Below are 6,000 nucleotides of genomic sequence, written 5' to 3' on the forward strand. Positions count from 1 at the left end.
AACTGATTAGATATTTTTTTTGTTTTTCAAAGCAACCTGTTATCGAACAAAAGAATACCTAGTTGTAGTATTTTTATTTTTTTATATAGTAAATGTAATCAAAACATTAAAAAAATATATATGAGTAGAATCCTGATTTTGATCTCTACAAAAGGGTATTTTTAATTTTTTTAATAAGTTTAATTTACCTATTGAATTTTGTTGCAAAAGTGACAAGTTTGAGAAAATCACCATTTTTGTTGAGGTGGCCGTCACTTGGCATTCCACATAGGTTGTTTCGGCCAGAAACAACTCGGTCGGAAGTGTTCCGGCCAAAACTGTGAGGGCCGATGTGATCGGTCACTTGAACCACATATAAAAAAAGTTTTTTTTCCCATTAAAAAATCCAAAACAATCAAGTGCGAAAATAATAAGAGTTATTTTTGCAAAAAAACATTTTTTTTCTCAAATAAAGTGGCATTTTGGAGCGAGTAGGAAGATTATAAAGGGGCGAACATTTTTAATTTTATAAAGGGGCGAACATTTTTAATTTTTTTCGAAAGGCATCTACCCTTTCCAAGTATGTTATTTTAAATTATTTTTTCAATCATGCTTTTTTTTTTTTAGGTAAGTGATATCTATATTTTTTCAATCATGCTTAGTTTACAATATTAGATGTTTTTTGGAAATTAAATATTTTTTAGATTAAATTTAAAACTTTATTTTATTATTCGTTAATTACACTTCAATCATTTATTTTCAATTATGTTATCTTAAATTATTTTTTCAATTATTGTTATTAAATCATGTTCATTGTACATTGCATAGTCAAATGTAGAATCCAAGTAAACTTAATTTCTTACTCTTTAGATCAATACTCTTATTTCTTGAATGTTGTTTTTTCATTTTCTAAATTTTAAAAATTGGAGTTTAAGACAAATGATCTAAATGGATGAAATTTACACATGTTTCATTTATTCAATTTAAAAAGTTTAAGAAAACAAAATTATTTATACATTTCATTAATCACATTTTGTTTGTTAAGAACAAGGAAAAGTAACCAGATATAACTTATTTACTATATGAGTAGATTAATTTTTATAAATTTGCATACTTAAAATCTAACTAAATATTGAATTTGTAAAATGTATTTAAACACTTTAATGAAATTGAGTATATATCCAACACTATTTAGTATTGAATTATATTATATTTTATTTCCTAATACTTGACTCAAATTCTTTATATATTAGCTAAGTGGTTTCAAGCAATTAATGTTATTAAATCGCATTCATATTCGAAGTATACTTAATTTCTTACTTTTTATCAATGCTCCTAAATTTCTTGAGCCTTATTTTTTCATTTTCTAAATTATAAAAATTGGACTTCAAGTCAAATGATCTAAATGGATGAAATTTACACATGTTAAGTTTAAGAATGCAAAATTATTTATAGATTTAACTAATTACATTTTTTTTGTTAAGAACCGAGGAAAAGTAACTAGATATATAACCTTTTTAGTTCAAAGCACTAAATTTTGAAGATTTGCATATTTGCATGTTTTTGTTTTTGAGGTTCAAAGCACGAAATTTTGAAGATCTAAATATTTTTTGCAATGGGGAATAAGAGGACTAGATCAAGGTTGTATGATCGTAAAAGGGATGATAAAATGAAAGGTCATACAAAACATAGTCAACAACAATCCGTTGTTGTTCAAGATCAACATGATGATGTTCAAGAAACATCTACTTAGGTACGAGATGAATTTTTTTTTCTAGTATGAAAAATTGATGGAAATGGATGAAGATAGTCTTTTCAATAAAATTCAATCTAAATATGATACTTGAAAGAACATTAAAATTGCATTGTAAGAAATTGTGGGATGATTATTTTAAAAATAAGTCTATTATTGGAAGAGCACAATTATTTGCTAAGTTATTTAGGAAAAGGGAAATGAAACCTATTCTTGAGTTGTTGGGTGTTGGTAATAAGAAAAGTTCTCCTGATACATTAGTAAAAGAAACTATAATTGAAAATTTACAAGAAGCATTGAATTGTATTGACAACACAAGTTGAGGTGTTGATTTAAGTGTTGCACGTAGAGCATTGATGACTATGATTACTAGTAAGGAATTGACTCGTAGAAAACAAGTTAATGCAATTTCTCAATTAATGTATGTATCTAGAAGAATTGTTCAAAGATATATTAGGAAGAGAAATATGTTGGATGAAAACATTGAAAAGAATTGGGTAAATATTTGTAGGGTTCCTAGAAAAGATAGAATTTATAAAGATGTAAAAAGAGAGGTCATTGATTATTGGACCAACCAATCTCGTGTTTCTTCCAATAGAAGGGACACTATACAGATGATAGATGAAGATGGTAAAAATATTACACATCCAAAACATTTCTTAGATACAACACAAAGTGAATTGTTTGAAGCATTCAAGCAAGAATTTTCAGATGTAAAGATTTGCCAAAGGATGTTTGAGAGATTGCATCCTTTCTTTGTATGCATAAATAAGGTATGTGAAACTTGTTGTTGTCGAAATCATGTTGAATTTCATCTACACTTGCAGTCATATAAGAAGTTCATGGCAACAATTAATCCAAATCTAGTCATCCCTACAAGTACAACACAATTTGTGAAGTCTATTTTATGTGATAAATTAGAAGATTCAGATGATTTCAAAATACAATGTATAAAAGATGAATGCAATGGTTGTGGATTTTTGAGTAATTTTGTGTTGCAAACTGAGAATATTGATATTCATGCACTAGTTATATGGAAGAGATTTGAATATGAGACATACCAAAGTAAGTCAGGAACTAAATCCAAAAATCTTATGTTGAAAGAGAGTGAATTGTCCTACATTCAGTTTATAGATAGATTTCGTAATATGATATATCCACATATCCAACATTGTCATGGTGCAAGATTGCAGGCTAAACAGTTTCGTGATTCAAAGAATTGTTTGCCACCAGGTTATATTCTTTCAATTGTAGATTTCTCCGAGAACTATACATTTAGTCCTCACACAAAAATTCAAAGTCAATATTATCATTCTGATCAAGTTGCAATATTTGTACAAGTTTATTATAGACATGCACAATTTCATGTGGATGGTATAGAGAGTACTGAAAATGAACGCATTATCATCAAGGAGGTTCATTTCTATATCAGTGATGATACGTGTCATGATAGGAGCTATGTAGCACATTGTTTTGGAATGTTTTTTGAAGATATTAAAGATCGTGGGATAGAATGTACACGACATTGGATTTGGTCAGATGGATGTGTCAATAAGTACATTAGATTTGAAATTGATTATTTAAGTTGATTTTTTTCTTATATATGATTTGATTGTATATAACAGGTCAAAAGTTTAAATATGTGTGTGTGTTTGTGTGTGTGTGTGTGTTATTCATGTCAGGGCAATTTAAGTCTGCAAAAGCTTTTAACTGGTTATCCCTACAACATGTTCGACGTAGCATAAAGTTTTTGTGGAACTTCTTTGACAATGGACATGAAAAAGGAGAGCATGATGGAGCAGGAGCATGTGTGAAGCGTGCACTTTGCCAACATGAACTTGCAGGTAAATTCTCTTCATATTTGTGTACAGATTTAATTCTCTTCATATTTGTGTACAATTTTAATTCTCTTCATAGATTAATATGAGATTTAGCAAGCCTCATTTTATTCTTGCAAGAGGAAAATCATGCTTTTGTGTTGATTGCATTGCGAACAACACGTATACTCATTGTCAAAATATTGCTAATGGATATGTTTTCCAATGGAAAATGAAATAATTTTACACAATGTCTCCTTACAAAGATAGTGACATTATTAATATTCATGATTCTCTATATTCAGCTGATTGTGAACGTGTTTTTTATTTAGTTATTACAGGTGCGTGCATGCATATTTTGTAAATTATATATGTACATGTACAAATTTTTAAATTCTTATTTAATTTAATATTGTTCAAAATTATTTTTAAAATGTGTAATGAACTAATATTGCTTGAAATATATATACATGTGGTCTATTTTCACAGGTGATATTTTTGCAATGATTGTTGATCCTGACAATACTGAAAGTGTAGATTATTATCTACTGAGATGCACACAACCAAAATGCAAGTTATTGGAATCAGTCAGTGATGATGATGGGCAACAATATCCCACTAGTTCAATTGTTGTTGAAGGCACCTATTATCAACAAATAAAGATAGATACAAATGGTGCAACATTCATTGATTATATGCTTGGCCAAAAATTTCTACACTACAGTCACTTAGTAATAGCGACAAAATTGCAGTTGGAGACATTGCCAAAAAGAGGATGTGGCAACCAAAAGTGGAGGTTGCCTATTGATGATCATGAATTTTTTTTAGAAATTATAAAAGATAGGGAGGATCCAGATTATATGTACCACGAGCTTTAAATTTACTTGTCATGTTTGAACAAGTAAATTATATTAGATAGGTCTTATTTTGATAAACTCGTATATATATTTAGATATTTCTAGACATGTGTAGCAATTTGGATAATTTGTGGAAATTTAGTTTTGTTGATGCATTTATTTTATATTTTATACGTTGTTTTTACATGTTTTATTCTTAAATTAAATATTTTGTGTCTATGCATTGAACATGTATACATATTGATTTTAACTTTTAATTTTATTTATGTGTATGGATTCATTTTGATGCTCTGCTAAATGGACAAGGTTAGTCTAAGAGAAACAACACAAAACACACAAGAAAATCATTAGTGTTAGTCAATCAAAAACTAATCTAAACAGGCATATCAAAAGAGACACTAAAATCATGCTAATATATCTAACAAACGAAACGAAGATAATGAGGCATCTCCAAATGCCTCTTAGCATACTCTTAGCTCCTTCTCCCTTGTTCCTCTCCTCTCCAAGTTCCAAAATAGTGTAGCTCTCAGCAGCTTTTTGCACTATGGATGCTTATGGAGGATTGAGATTGAAGTATTTGCTCTAAATATGCATAAAAAGCTAATACTATACTATTGATATTAAAATGATTGATTTTACCCAAAATGATAAGATATTAGTTAATTATGCTAAAATGCTCTCTTAAAATGCCTATAGCTTAAATGCATACAAGTTTTCAGGATCTGGATTATGAAGAAATGGGCTCTATTTATGGGAAAAATGGAGTAATGGATGGTTGAGATTGAGCAATCTCAACAAGGGTCAGGATTGAATGATTTCAAATCCATGTGATGGCTTTCAACCCAATCCCAGGATGACAAGTGTCAATGTGAGATAGGTTGAGAGGAGAGGGAATAAGCATTAAATGTTTGATATGACTTTGGGAGTTAAAGTCAAGGTTGGTTGAATGAATAAACTCTTTATTCAAAGAATAAAGCTTTTATCCAATGGATAAACTCTTGTGCAAATGTGAAATAGATGAATATGGTCAAAACAATAAATGTTTGGGGGGACAAATTTGAAATAACCATAAATGGTTATGTAAGAGCCATAATTGGTCATGTAAGAGCCATTAGTGGTCTTGGAAGACTTTGGGGGTTAATTTGTTGAACACACAAAGCATTAAATGATTTTCAAAGACTTTGAAGTCTTTGAGAAGTGACTTCATTTTGCTTAGGAATGTGACAATAATTAGGGGATGGATTAGACTAATTAGGAAGGGGTTAGAAGAATCTAAAAGGGGATTAGATTTTGCAAGTGGATTTGGTGGGTGAGGGAAAATAGGATTTTTTTTTTAAAATAAAAATTCATTTATTTCAATAAATGTGTGCAAGTTGCATTTGTAGGAAAATGCAAGTGTAGGGGATAATGATTTAAATAAATATTTTTATTTAATTTATTTAAAAGAGGAAAAGGGGATTTTATTAAATAAATAGATTTTATTTATTTAATTGATTTGAATTTGGTTTAATGAATTAATTAAAATAAATCGAATAATTTATTTAATTAATAGAAGAATGTTTGGGAATAAATTAATTAAATATTAATTTAATTA

The sequence above is a fragment of the Cryptomeria japonica genome, chromosome 3 (genome assembly GCF_030272615.1).
Source record: "Cryptomeria japonica chromosome 3, Sugi_1.0, whole genome shotgun sequence".
NCBI lineage: Eukaryota > Viridiplantae > Streptophyta > Pinopsida > Cupressales > Cupressaceae > Cryptomeria > Cryptomeria japonica.